This window comes from Hyperolius riggenbachi, chromosome 6, assembly GCF_040937935.1.
Source record: "Hyperolius riggenbachi isolate aHypRig1 chromosome 6, aHypRig1.pri, whole genome shotgun sequence".
In the NCBI taxonomy this organism is placed as follows: domain Eukaryota; kingdom Metazoa; phylum Chordata; class Amphibia; order Anura; family Hyperoliidae; genus Hyperolius; species Hyperolius riggenbachi.
The window spans coordinates 269,745,091-269,760,763 of record NC_090651.1 but is presented as its reverse complement, the minus strand read 5'-3'; the positions used below and the strand labels follow the sequence as shown (position 1 = coordinate 269,760,763).

General features: G+C 46.1%; 1 protein-coding gene across 1 annotated transcript in view; it reads right to left on the bottom strand.

Annotated features, from left to right (window-relative positions):
• LOC137521480 (uncharacterized) overlaps positions 1-14,785 on the bottom strand; it is a 75,686-nt gene extending 60,901 nt beyond the window's left edge. Inside the window, exon 1 of the mRNA XM_068240802.1 lies at positions 14,760-14,785. The gene's annotated coding sequence lies outside the window, so the exon portion shown is untranslated. The remainder of the gene's footprint in view (positions 1-14,759) is intronic.
• Between the last annotated feature and the right edge of the window lie 888 nt (positions 14,786-15,673).

Here is a 15,673-nt window from a genome sequence, read left to right as displayed (position 1 = left end):
ATCTTGAAGGCGAATACGGTGCTGTGTACTTTTTGCACATCCGACATCATATTCGTGTTGTGCAAAGATTTCACTTTGTCCTCGCAGAATGTTGAGCAATCTTTGTCTCCACTCTGAAGGCAAAAGGGAGTTTTGAGAAACTGAGATCTCCAATTTGTTCTCCAGCTCTTCTGCCTCTCCCCCCACTTGAAAAGGGGTCGTCACTCGGCTTGCTACAAACACCGTTCCCAGTTTTGCCCGAGGTCTTAACATGACTGGTTGTGGTAAGGTGTTTCTGATTCCTACAAGCACTCTTCCATTCTTGCGTTGCAAATCCTCTGCGGGGATAGTCTCAGGGATAATTTCCACCCCTAGCGGCAATCCAGATCCTTCCTCCCCTTCGATCAACAGCAACGGGACTGACTCCTTCCATGTCGTTCTCACTTCAGCTTTCAGACATACCACTTGTCCAGGCATCAACTGACAGTCTTCTCGCTGAGATAACCATACACTTCCAACCCCATGGGCTGGGGCCTCCCGCTCCACCAACAGTTGTTCCCATGCGGCTTGAAGCAAAGGGTGCAATGGACTAGGTGGCTGCCCATAACGGTCCATGATGGGCTCCAATACTCGTCTAACCAGGTGATTATTAGTTCCAAGGATCACTGAGTACCGTGAGGACCCTGGCGGTCGGGGGCAGACTACTGCTAGTGTATCCAGGACTTCTTGAGTTCCTGCCGCTTTATATCCCAGCTGAATCTGAAGGTTCACATATCCATCATATGGTAGCTGTTTCTCACTGATTCCCCAGATCTCCAGCTTATCCAGTGCCTGTAAAGGACAATGAGCTAAATGCTTCTCATAAAAGTCTCTATACAACAATGTCACTTGTGCGCCTGTGTCCAGTAATGCATGAGTGAATACACCTTCTATCTGTACTGGCACCACTGGTGATGGTCCCAAAAGATCTTTAGGGAGTGTGGTGGCTCCTGCTTCAGAAGCAGATTTGGCCAAAGCTTTCGGCCTCTTCGCTCGTTTCCTCATTTGTTGGCATTGGGTACGTGTAAAGCCTGATGTGGGTGCAGCTCCCAATGACTCTTTTTGGTCAGTCACTTTCTTACTGGCAAAGTCTTTGGAGATTTTGTTACCAAAGTGGTTTTCCACAAGCTGGTTGGTCTTCCTCTTCCTGCTGTTGAAATCTGATTGCCAGCTACACTCCTGCTGGATGTGACCCAACTCACCACCACGATAACCAGTCTTTTTTTGTGGTCCTCCCCTTGACGGGACTATTGCTTCTGTCTGGTACTTGGATACATCAGAAGAGGACCTTCCTGTCTTCTGTGATGTCAGAGCCTGCAGGACTCGCAACTGTGTCTTCTGCATTTCGCATTGTGTCTGTACTACTTGGGTCAACACCTTCCACAGACTGGTTAATGATGCATCCTCCGGAAAGTTGTTTTGAGACACTGGTTCTGCCTCCACTGTACGGACTTGAGAAATCTTCACGGGCCTTGCACTAGTATACCCAGACTTTAGATCTTGTAATGCTTCCTCTTCTCGAATTTTCTTAATCAGTTGAGGATAGCTTGGCACCTCCACTTGATCCCCCAAGTGTAACTTGAACACCACTGGGTCAAGAGCTTGTGGTCCCTCTTGGATTTGACGGATTCGGGCCCGATCCACCTGCTTTGGGTCTATTCCTTTACTTAACACTAACTGATGCAGGAGGCGGTCTAGTCGCCTTACATAACTTGACAGCTTTTCTCCAACCCTCTGGTAGGTGTGTTCAAATTGGTACAGTAAATAAGCGGGCTTATCAATCTTCCCAAACACACTATGCAATGCATCAAGATAATCCTGTGCAGTGCAATCAGATTGTCTCATCTTCAAATTTCGGACAGTGTCAGCTGCTGGACCTTTCAAGCTTTCTATAATCCTCTGCTTCTTGCTTATTTCAGGAACATCCCATTCTTCCAGTACCTGAGTGGCTTGGTCCATCCATGCCTCAAAATCTTCTTCACCAGGGGGAGTGGGTACTTTACCAGAGAACAACCGAAACTTACTGTACCCCCAGCTTGCTAGCGAATAGTCAGGAGATCTACACTTTGTCAGTAGGTTTCTTAATGCTTCAAGGACTTCTGGCCCAATACAGTTCTTCTCTTGATCAATGGCAGGCTCAGATAATGGCCCCATAACTTCAGCTTCCACTTCTGCTGCACCTTTTGGAATGGTCACTTGAACTAACTGACCGCCTGGAGTTGTGAGGGTCATAGGCATCTTGTCATGGGGGACATGGGTCTTCCACTCCAGCAGGGCAAATTGAGTTGGTCCACTTGAGTCTGTTGTACTATCTAACAGGAACCCCCGACCAGATATTGGTAGTCTTTCAGCCACTTCCCTGATCTGTGCATCAGTCCAGTCAGGCCCTGGCAACTCTAGGACTAAACAGTGTCCCACGGCAGCTTGGTGGTTCTCACACCATCTTCCTGCAGCTCTTGAATCCATACTGTGTCTAATTTCAAGGGAAAAGGGGCGTAGACATCACTGGGCGGAGCCAAAGAGAGCCCCACGTTGGGCGCCAAATGTAGCGAGACAGACTGGATCGCTAATGAATGTAACAGGGCCTCTTAGTGGATACCGCCTCCAGTGGCACCCTGCCTCCTAGAATCATGCAGACACCAGTATCAATGCAATATATTTATTCCCCACAGACCAACGTGATCTAATGGGGTGAAGTAAGCAATAGAAAATATAGCACTAATCAAACACTTGTTAACTCAGCAAGATCATAACAGTAACAGTAATACGCTTCACACATTCAAAGTGCATAGAAAGTGTATGTCCAAGGTAGCCACCTCCTGCGCCCCTCCAGTGTCACTCTAAACAAGTGTACACTAGACTGGCGCAGAACGCACCGCAGCAAAGGGACAAGCTTAATAAACTGCAATCAACACACGGTAGTAACCTCTTGCGCCCCTGCAGTGTCACTTTAAAGGAGTGCACACTACACTGGCGAAAGACGCACAACCATAGCAAAGAAACAAACTTAAGAAAGTGCCATCAGTAGCACAACCTTATTTAACTCACGACTGGCCAGTGGGCTATAGTGCAGTTGCACTCGGGGTACCCCTTTAAGGAACATTATGTGCACAGTTGGGCGCCTTGTGAAGAAGGTGCAGCAGCAAGAAGACTCCTGATGCACTCAGCAATAGCAGCATAGATGCCAGTGATGTGAGAGGGGACAGGTTAGCCAGGCTACAGTTCAGAATGGCAGGCTATGGCAAACAGTCCTGACATACACTGTCCACAGTTTGTTGTAAGAGGAGTGGTATGACTCCCAAACCTCTCAGCAAGGTTAATGCCCCTCTATCACTGCAAAGATGGTTCCTACCATGAGGTGCAGGGCCAGTCCCTGATAATGGTCACTCAGCAGGTGCAGAACTCACAGGCAGAAGTTTTGAGGAGATTGAGATTCACAAACTTTGTAATCCAGCTAAAATGGTTCCTTCTGAAGTCCACGCGGCTTGTACAATCCAGACTCCACCAACCTCACAGGTTCACACAGTTCTGGTCCGGCAGCTGTATCCTTTCACCAAGATCCAGCAGCAAGATTCAGCTCAGGGTGCAGCAAATCTGTGTCACAGGATCCCTTCTTCACACTCAGCAATCAAATGGAAGCCAGTCCTATGGATTTAGGCCTGAAGATCCAGTCCCAGTCACTCTAGACCTCACTCCCAGGCTCTAGACACACCAGCCACACCTCAGCTCCCAGCAGCCTCTGCTCGCTAGTGTTGTCCGGATCATGAACGATTCGGATCTTTGATCCGAATCTATTTTATGAGTCGATCATCCGAATCATCAAAATGAACGATTCGAATCGCAAAAGGGGCGGGGCCAGGAGCGACACGCCCCTCTCAGCGGGCAGCGGGGTCCTGGAAGCAGAGCAGAGATGGATCGCTCTGTTGGATGGGAGCCAGCCTTGCAGGGAGACAGGTAGATGAGAGAGAGGGGACATGGGTGCCACTGCCAGATATGTGTAGAGCACACATACTGGCTGCAATGTGCTGCCCATTATAGGCTGGCTGTTCCGTAGTGCTGCACAGTGAACACATTGGAAGCTTTTGGCTCAGCATAGCTCAGTAACTTTGCAGACAGTGTGATTGAAAGGCAATATAATCCTCCTGCACTCGGCACTAAACAGCTGCACTTATCTTCTGGGAATGCTTTCTTTCACTGTGCGACCTTTTCTTTCAAAGTGTACAGATGAACATATAGGTGAAATATATGTAAAGCATATGACTTCAGCATGTGGGTATTACGTGCAAACATTTCTCCTCTCTGCTCGTCCCTCCTCCCTTCTCTGTCCACTCCCTGCCCTCTGTCTATGTTCTCCCCTTCTCTGTGTGTCCACCCCCCTCCCCTTCTCCTGTCCACAGACCTGTCCTGCTGTTCATTTCACCCCCGAATGCTTCTGGTAGTAAAATGATCCGAGATTCGGATCAAAGATCCGGATCTCTTCAATGATCCGATTCGAATCATCCGGATCATTGAAAAGATCCGAACTTCCCATCTCTACTGCTCGCTCCAGCCTCTCTTCCAGAATTCTCTGCAGTCTTAAAGGAACTATGCCCTCTAAAGGCAGCAGTACATAACATAACAATAACAGCACATTATATGGTGTTACATTAGGCCAAGAACCAGCGAACTGATTAGTATCAAGGCCAACGACAGACTGAGAGCTCTGGCCTTATATACAAAATCCTAATTCCCCAGAACCACTCCTCTAGTGATGTCACCTAGTGATATCACTGCTGATGTCAGCTAGATCCTCCTTCTAAGCCTATAAGGCTTATCAGCCGTCGTGCGCGTGTGTTTGGTCGCATGCAGGCGCGTGCCGGAAATCACCGCCAGAGGGATGCCGGGGACGCCGCTGGAGGATGTCCGCACAGAAGCCCTGCTGCTCGTCCGGACCATGCCGGAGACACCGCGGGACCTGCTGCTGGAAGGTAAGGATCTTACAACAGTATTGTGCTGGCTTTGTGGCTTTCTTGTTATACCCTCTCAATTATTTTAAAGATGAAAACCACATTGCTCAAGCTGTGCTCTGATGGTGGCCGAGCACATTTTCCTTTATTTAACCACTTAAGTACCAGCGGTCTCTGCCCCCACTTTTATTGGCTCCTGGCCCTGTCTTTCAATGTAAGCATGTGGGAATTGCTTACATTGATAGTCACAGCCAGGAGCCAATGAAATAGTACATATAAGAAAAGAACTTCTGATAAAGATCACATAATATGTGAGACAACCAAGGCCTGTGATTCAAATATAACTTTTATTGAAGCCATCTACAAAAAACTTTAAAAACACTAAAACCAATATGGCGTGGCAAGAGGGGAATAATTACAAACTCAGACCATACACGTAAGAGGTCTGTAACCACAGCATCAATCACAAAACGGCAGAGTGATGACAGAAACAATGATCAATAATATAATTTAACACCCTCTCCATGCAATGTGCATGAATGACTGTCTGCTAAGTAATACAAATAAATGTGATGTCAGATAAAGCATGTAAACATGAGTCTCAATCCCAAAATGCTGATAATTATAATATATGAAAACCTCCACAAATACATACACCATCTGTTATGGGAAAGAAGGCTGAAGTAAAAGTAACAACTGACACCGCCATAAATAAGGTATAAGGCGCAGAGAAAATAGCAAATGGGTGATAAGATTGAATTACCTGCCGTTGAGGAGATAGAAGTAGTGTGGCCCCCTCTGCGTTGTCCCTCTGAGGGACAACGCAGAGGGGGCCACACTACTTCTATCTCCTCAACGGCAGGTAATTCAATCTTATCACCCATTTGCTATTTTCTCTGCGCCTTATACCTTATTTATGGCGGTGTCAGTTGTTACTTTTACTTCAGCCTTCTTTCCCATAACAGATGGTGTATGTATTTGTGGAGGTTTTCATATATTATAATTATCAGCATTTTGGGATTGAGACTCATGTTTACATGCTTTATCTGACATCACATTTATTTGTATTACTTAGCAGACAGTCATTCATGCACATTGCATGGAGAGGGTGTTAAATTATATTATTGATCATTGTTTCTGTCATCACTCTGCCGTTTTGTGATTGATGCTGTGGTTACAGACCTCTTACGTGTATGGTCTGAGTTTGTAATTATTCCCCTCTTGCCACGCCATATTGGTTTTAGTGTTTTTAAAGTTTTTTGTAGATGGCTTCAATAAAAGTTATATTTGAATCACAGGCCTTGGTTGTCTCACATATTATGTGATCTTTATCAGAAGTTCTTTTCTTATATGTACTTTTGCGTAACTTACTTCTGTGAAGCACTTATCATGGTGTTTGTTCTATTAGACCCAAATTTTGAGGTTCAACAAGGAGCCAATGAAATGGCGGAATCCCGATGAATTGCCGCACATACCCGCCGCACATACCCGTCGCATGTCGGGAACCTAGGCCACCCACTCTGCCATCTCTATGACAGCAGAGTTCCTGTGAACCGGTCAGAAGCCACTTTCATTGGCTCCTGGCCCTGCCTTTAAATGTAAGCCTATGGAGTTGCTTACATTGATAGACACAGTCATGAGCCAATGAAATCGACTCCTGACCCACTCACAAATCTCTGCCATCATAGAGACAGGCAGAGCGAGTGAGCTGTGGCGGGAGATGGCGAGGATTCAGCGGCAAGATCGGCGAAAGCAGCAAAAATGGCGGATGCGCGCATTGGCGGTGAGTTAATATTTATGCCCTGGCAGCCAGATAGCCATCAAAACAGGGCGTAGATTTCAACTATTGTGGTCCTTAAAGAGAGTCTGAAGCGAGAATAAATCTCGCTTCAGACCTCATAAATAGCAGGGGCATGTGTGCCCCTGCTAAAACGCCGCTATAGCGCGGCTTAACGGGGTCCCTTCACCCCCAAATCCCCCTCGATACACCGGGGGAGCGCTTCCTGGTTGGGGCAGGGCTAACCGCCGCAGCCCTGCCCCACGCGCGTCTGTCAGCGCGTATCTCCGCCTCTCCCCCGCCCCTCTCAGTCTTCCTTCACTGAGAGGGGCGGGGGAGAGGCGGCGATGCGCCGCTGACAGACGCGACTGGAGGCAGGGCTGCAGCCGTTAGCCCTGCCTCCAGGAAGAGACAGCCAGCGACTTTTTCACGACACACTTTTGCGGGGGGGTGGGTTGGGGGTGAAGGGACCCCCGTTTAGCCGCGGGATAGCGGCGTTTTAGCAGGGGCACACGTGCCCCTGCTATTTATGAGCTCTGAAGCGAGATTTATTCTCGCTTCAGAGTCTCTTTAAGTAGTTAATCGTGTGGCATTCCTCTGCGCCTGGTAGTGTTCAGCTCTAGATAAGCAGAAACACAAAACTGCTGTGTGTGATATGTCCCCAAATAAAAAGTACACCTTGCTCCAAAATGATTCTTCTATAATAGGACAGCAAACTAATCACACAAGTCAACATTTAGTTGAGATGACAGTACAACAGAGCAGGTGAAAATGTTTGTTGCTGTAATATTGCCTGCTAAAATATTTCCAATGCTCATAGATGTGTGTGTGTGTGTGTGTGTGTGTGTGTGTGTGTGTGTGTGTGTGTGTGTGTGTGTGTGTGTGTGTGTGTGTGTGTGTGTGTGTGTGTGTGTGTGTGTGTGTGTGTGTGTGTGTGTGTGTGTGTGTGTGTGTGTGTGTGCCTGTGTGTACGTGTGTGTGTGTGGGGGGGGGGGGTGATGGTTTCCTCCTTGACAAGACTACGGACTTGATTCACAAAGCGGTGCTAACCCAGTTAGAGACTTTAGGCGTGATAACCATTGCACCACGCTGGTGAAAAGCCAGTTTAGGCGTGATAAGTTTAGGCATGATAAGTTTAGATAAGTTTAGATTTCGCACAAAGTCCCGCACGCAAAGCAGCGCCATTAAACTCTATGCGAAGTATACCAGACTTTGCTAGCGCAAAACTTTTGATCAGCTGTGCACTGCGGTGCTAACCCAGTTGGTGCTATAGTTATCACGCCTAAACTTATCACACCTAAACTTATCACGCCTAAACTGAGTTTAGGCGTGATAAAGGGCTTTTCACCAGCGTGCTAACTGTTAGCACCGCTTTGTGAATCAAGCCCTACAAGTCTAGGCCATAGCATACGCAAACAATATCATAACCTCAATATTATGCCTATACTATCAATGTGAACGTACCCCTCTTAGTATCCTGCAGAGTGATTTTAATAAAAATTTGATTGTAACCAAAAATACTATACGCTATGACATATTCTATGGTACACATATCCAAGACATTTTGTGAAAGCTACATATGAACCTCATCTCATTTATGTGGACAGGTTCTAGAGCTAGATTAAGCAAAGCAGATTTACAAAGCACAAAATCAATGGGTGGGCTTGTTCTTCCTTATTTCTGATTATATTACCTGTCTGAGATATCAACAGAGCTCACAGGGGTGATGCTGAGGTTTTTGTGGCACCAAGGGGCACATCATTTGTGGCCCTTCTGTCCACTCCCAGTCAGAGACCCTTTTCCTGTAATAATAGGTAGCCAAAGGTGCCTCACCCATGGGTAGCTCCAAAGTTGCACCCCCCCATCATAGGTAGTCACCCCCAGTATAGGTAGCCAAGGTGTCCTCCAGGTATACATAGCCACCCCAAGTATAGGTAGCCAAAAGTGTCCTTCACCCCATCCCACACTTATAGGGCATTGGTGTCAGTGGGGGTATGTATCTTCCTGCAGCCCCCATCCCCAACACTCACAGACTTGCAGCCGCGACCCAAAGAGAGGAGAGCAGCACACAGTAAGCATGTGGCACACTTCAAATGCAGGAAATGAGCAGTGACCTCACTTCCACAACTGCAGTGGTCACTGCGCTGCTCTTCTCTCTGTTCACATTACTTCTGATCTGAGGTCTGTGTGTGAATGATGGGTTAGGCAACAGCAGCCATACAAGTCAAAGACAGGGCAGCCCTGGCAGTGGCAGCATGGGAGGCCCCTGCTGTGGGTGAGGCCCCAAGCGCCTGCTTGGTTCACTTGGGCCAAGCAGCACCCCTGAGAGCTTGCTATGATCTGGGATCCCAATGACTACATGCAAACCAATGTTGGAAGCATAAGTAAAAAAAAAAAAAAAAAAGAGAGAGAGAATCTATTTGCTTAGGTAAAAGGGTGATCTAAGTAATAAGTACACTGAGAAATAGTATAGTTATGCATCTCTATAATGATGAAAATGCACATTGGTGATGTGAACCAGCTGTAGTTGAGCTGCTGCAAGCATTTACCAATAAACAGATTCTTAATTTGAAAGTCTGCAGCAACTTTTCTTTCCAATACCAAAGAGATTATTTCATAGAATATGCTCCATATGCTCAGAATAATGCTTGTCCCCGGATACTGTTGCAGAATCCTGTTATTAGTATTATAAGAATGCAGGGCCTAGAGTCTTGTTTAACTATTATAGTTCTTCTCTTAGCTGTTATTCGAGTTGATTACATGATAGCTAGCAAACCGTCTAGGCCCTAGACGGTTTGCTAGCTATCATGTAATCAACTTGAATAACAACTAAGAGTAGAACTATAATAGTTAAAGGGAACCAGAGAGGAAGCACCCTTGTGTATTTTACCATGTATATCAGTAGGAACATTAGAGAAAACACTTACCATGCTCTCTGTTTCACCCTCACTGCTAAAAGCGTCTGTTATCAGCAGTCACAAGAATCCCAGACTGAGCAATTAAATCTGGCTTTGCTGGGAATGATTATTGCTGAGTCATTATAGCAAAGCCACAAGGGGGCAGGCTTGGGCTTGAAATAACACCACAGAAGACAGACTTAGCTATAATCTTTCTGTAGCAAAGCTAGACGGAGCAGCGTGACTTCTCAGTCGGGGATTCTTATCAGAGGTGATAACGGTCAGATTACACAGAGAACAATGAAACAAAGGGCAGATTAGGTGTTTACTGTCATGTTCCCACTGATTTATAAGGTAAAATACAAGAGGGTGCTTCATTTCTGGTTCTCTTTAAACAATGGAAAGGATTTAACAGGAATGTGGATGAGGAAGTCTTACATACTATCAACCAGTAATACATTAATACTGCTTAATATTACAGTGACTTTCAAAAGTATTCGGCCCCCTTGAAGTTTTCCACATTTTGTCACATTACTGCCACAAACATGAATCAATTTTATTGGAATTTCACATGAAAGACCAATACAAAGTGGTGTACACGTGAGAAGTGGAACAAAAATCATACATGATTCCAAACATTTTTTACAAATCAAAAACTGCAAAGTGGAGTGTGCGTAATTATTCGGCCCCCTTTGGTCTGAGTGCAGTCAGTTGCCCATAGACATTGCCTGATGAGTGCTAATGACTTAATAGAGTGCACCTATGTGTAATCTAATGTCAGTACAAATACAGCTGCTCTGTGACGGCCTCAGAGGTTGTCTAAGAGAATATTGGGAGCAACACCATGAAGTCCAAAGAACACACCAGACAGGTCAGAGATAAAGTTATTGAGAAATTTATAGCAGGCTTAGGCTACAAAAATATTTCCAAAGCCTTGAACATCCCACGGAGCACTGTTCAAGCGATTATTCAGAAATGGAAGGAGTATGGCACAACTGTAAACCTACCAAGACAAGGCCGTCCACCTAAACTCACAAGGAAGGCCGCAATAGCAGTATAGGGGGTGCTATAGTGGCTGGGAACGGGAAGAATCACTCGCGTTCCCAGCCTGTCGGCCGGTGACGGCGAAACCGGAAGTCGCCGCCGGTGGGTCCAGGAGCATCGCAGCGGGGCTGAGAGGGCACCGATCAGCTGCAGGGGGCTGAGGGAAGCCCCAGGTGAGTTAAACTCATTTTTATCCCCTGACTTAAGGTTACCTTTAAAGCAAACCTGAACTAAAAATAAAAGTCAAAATAAACATACACACTTTATACTCACCTTCCGCGTAGTCTACTCATCAATCTTTCTCCTCTTCCAGATCCTGCTTGTCCACTGTGATCGAAAGAAATTTTCTGTCCTCCATTTTAAAAATGACCCCATGATAGCTGCCTGGGTGAGCATTCTGTTAACCCGGAATATTGGAGCGGGAGCGGGAACATTCTAGCTATACTGGGGCAATTATACTACTTACAGAGACAACTATACTACCTACTGGAGCAACTATACTAGCTATACTGAGGCAACTATACTACCTACTGGGGCAACTATTCTAGCTATACTGAGGCAACTATATTACCTACTGGGGCAACTATACTACCTACTGGGGCAACTAAACTAGCTATACTGGGGCAATAATACTAGCTATACTGGGGCAACTATACTACCTACTGAGGCAACTATACTAGCCATACTGGGACAACTATGCTACCTACTGGGGCAACTATACTAGCTATACTGGGGCAACTATACTACCTACTGGGGGCAACTATACTAGTTATACTGGGGCAACTATACTACCTATACTGTGGACAACTATACTAGGTACCTATACTGGGGGCAACTATACCTGGCTACCTACCTACCTATACTGAGGGTGAACATTTTTCAATGCTGTACAATCATTGCAAATGGGGTGGGGGGGGGGGGCATCCTCATAAGTTTGCCTCAGGCTGCTAAAAGTCTAGAACTGGCCCAGCTTTCACTCCTCACTTAATTACCTTGCCTGTCATAGGTAGCTGTAGATGCCCCATAGTATTAGGCAGCCAGCGGTACCCTCAGTATTAGGTAGCTGAAAGGAGTCAGTGGAATACTGAGAGCCAGGTGAGTAACCTCTCATTTAAATCCTGCATAGGGGAGGAGAGAGGGAGGCACTCATGGAGGGGAGCAAGCCATTTCTCTATCATCAAACGCCTGTAGGCATGAGCCTACAGTGCCTTATGGTAAACCTGGCCCTGGATGAAGCAGTTCTTATTTTCCTGACCTAGGTATGTGTTTAATCATCATTTCATTATTATTTCTCTCATGTCACATGACTTCTGCCCCATTGTATACTGTGTAATCTTCAGGACCTTGCACTATAATTTATTATAATGAGCATATTGTAGCAATTCATTTTGGCTTCATTTGCGTTGGCACTTATAAAAAACTATAGCATGTTGCACTTTACCAGACCGGGTCCATTTACATTTTCCTGTTCTGGATCTTTTTTGATCCAAGGACCAGGGACTCTGCACAGCCGATAGGCACACCCAGCCTCGGACAGGCCCACCGAACCACCGATGGTCCCATCGGTGGGCCCCGGCCGTCCCGCCTCCTGGGGGCCCCAGTGCTAAAAAGGAGGGGGGCTAAGCGCAGGAAGGGGGGACATTGTGCACAGATCGTCGGGGAGGGGTGGAAGCCTCCCCCCCTCCCTCACCTAGGGGCCCCCCTTCCGCCCTCCCCCCCCCAGAATTGCAGCCAGCGGCAGCAGCGGGGAAGAATCACTTAACGGCATGATGGAGATCCGTAGCTCTGCGTGCCGCTGGCTGGTCTGTCTCCTGAACTGACTGTCCAATCATGCTCTCGCAGGAAGTACTGCGAGAGCGTTATTGGACAGTCAGTTCAGGAAACAGAGACCAGCCAGCGGCACGCAGAGCTACGGATCTCCGTCATGCTGGTAAGAGATTCATCCCCGCTGCTGCCGCTGGCTGCAATTCTGAGGGGGGGGGGGAGCGCGGAAGGCGGGCCCCTAGGTGAGGGAGGGGGGTGGCTTCCGCCCCACCCCGCCGATCTTTGCCCGCTGCCAACCTGATTGCGTTTTGGGGGGGGGGGGGTATTGCTGCCCACATTACGATTTTCAGGTGTCTGCTGCCTACATTGTGATTTTCAGGTGTCTGCTGCCCACATTGCGATTTTCAGGTGTCTGCTGCCCACATTACGATTTTCTGGTGTCTGCTGCCCACATTACGATTTTCTGGTGACTGCTGCCCACATTGCGATTTTCTGGTGTCTGCTGCACACATTGCGATTTTCTGGTGCCTGCTGCCCACATTGCGATTTTCTGGTGACTGCTGCCCACATTGCGATTTTCTGGTGCCTGCTGCCCACATTACGATTTTCTGGTCACTGCTGCCCACGTTGCGATTTTCTGGTGTCTGCTGCCCACATTACGATTTTCAGGTGTCTGCTGCCCACATTACGATTGTCTGGTGTCTGCTGCCCACATTACGATTTTCAGGTGTCTGCTGCCCACATTACGATTTTCAGGTGTCTGCTGCCCACATTACGATTTTCTGGTGTCTGCTGCCCACATTACGATTTTCTGGTGTCTGCTGCCCACATTACGATTTTCTGGTCACTGCTGCCCACATTGCGATTTTCAGGTGTCTGCTGCCCACATTACGATTTTCTGGTCACTGCTGCCCACTTTTGGGGGGGTATCTGCCACCAACCTGATTGCATTTTGGGGGGTATCTGCCGCCAATCTGATTGCATTTTGTGGGGGTATCTGCCGCCAACCTGATTGCATGTTGTGGGGGTATCCGCCAACCTGATTGCATTTTGTCGGAAAATCTGCTGCGATTTGACTACTTGATGAATTATCACGAGGCATGTAACTACTTGAATATTTTATCTAAAATGTATCTGGTCGGACCTAATCTCTGTGAATAACACCGCTACTTATGTTGTGTTTTTTTTTTTTTTAAGTCTGCCCATGACTCATCATGACCACGCCGATGTTCCAGTGCGTGGTGACACCCATTTACTTTCGCTGCGGCGCACTGCGCGCGCCGCATGTGGACATATCCCTATTGGAGACTGTCCTCAGAAGTGCTCACAATCTTTTCCCTACCATAAACGTATGCAAAATTTCTAGAGTACATGTGTATGTGAGCCCAAAATGGGGGGGGGGGGGAGAAAAGGGGATCGGGGGGGGGGGGGCCAGGCTGAAACTTCCTTGGTGGGCCCTTAGTGTCCCAGTCCGACCCTGGGCACACCCTGTCCATACCCATGGGGGGAGGCTGTCTGTGTCTGTTGTAAGTGATTTCAGATCGTGTAGAAGTGGTTTATACATTGTATAAGCATTCAATTCAGTCTTATAATTACTATTTAGTGGTGCAGCTGCTATTAAGGGCTTCTTATCTTTTGATATCTTTTGGGAATGGAAGAACTCAGCAGATGGTGACTGCAACCATGAGATTAAGAGGTGCTTGTTAGGAAACCTATGGCAAATTTGGACAATATACTAGAAGGATAGAGATGTAATTTACCAACATAGTAACATATGGCTGAAAAGGTTGGACTATAAATAAATTCATGCATAGAAGATCGAACCAGTCAATACTTAAAGCAATATAAGGAGTGTTTACGAGAAATGTAGATACTGCTATTCAAATATTTAAAAACTCATAATGAAAAGATCAGATTCTTTGGAGAAATCCTTAATGCTTGGAAATATTCCGGGCGAAAGCAGAAGAGGACAGCAGAGACTAAGATGGATAGACAGCTGAAGCTATGAACATGCCTACATTCAACAGCTAAAAGAAATGGTGATTAACAGATACATCTGTTGTGTTTAAGTTAATATGGTCATCATGAAGAGTCAACTAAACAAATGAGGAGGACGACCCTAAGTGATTGCTAACACAGTACAATATTCTACTACTAAATATTTCCACTAAAAATCTTTGGTAGGAAAACACACTATATTAATACAGCACTGGTTTGATTAAAGCTTGACCACAGATTAGTCTGAATACTCTGAATAGGCTTATTCTCAAAGTTATAGAGTTACAGAGATTTCTTAAAGCCTGTACTACTTACCCTGTAGGTGCAGAATGTGATGTGAGCATAATCCGGATGCAGCTTTCTTTTAAAAGCTTTCTAATAAGTTTCACTTTCATTTACAACATCTGTTGAGCTGTATTTTGTGTTAAGAAAATCTTTTTTTTTTCCGTAATTTGATGTAGTCTTTGCCAAAGATAAAGGGAAGTGGCATTATGTTCATGTTTTTACAAGTACTGTACTTACCATAATCATGAGCTACAAGAAATAAAAATCCTGAAATCAGCCTAAATGTAACTAACCAGTTATTATTAATAAATTATGTTAAATGTATACCAATAATGATTATATTAAAAAAATGCATTCTGTAACGATATGTGTCAGCAAGTAACAGAGTTCTGATTATTAGGTGTTCTACAGTATCACCTATAATGCAGATATATACCTGATTATATGGTGATCTGCAGAATCACCAATAATACAAGTATACCAGTAGCTAATGTGATAGCAAAGTATAATGCTTGGTGCAACAGTAGTACTGATAGGTTTAGCTGTTCCTCACCAGAGGAGCTGGTGGGCACTAACAGTACAGAGCCCCTCACCAGAGACAAGGGCCCTCTGGTGAGAGTAGAGTGGTCAGACTAATCGAGTCGGCAACAGACAGACAGATATGGTACAAAGTCAGAAGGCAAAGGCAAGGAGGTATTAACAGGCAGAGTCTGCAGCAAGATCAGATGGGCAGAAGTACAGAATCACTGATAGTAAGAATAGTCAGAACGAGCAAGAGTCATACACAGATAATAAACAGTATTCCGATTATAATTATAGCTATCAAACAAATCCTATCACTGTGTGAAATCCCCGGTTTCCTCCCGGATCAAAGCACACCGGATCTATCTAAGGTCTGAGCGCTAACACGAAGTATTCGCAACAGCAGACAAGTTGCAAATGAT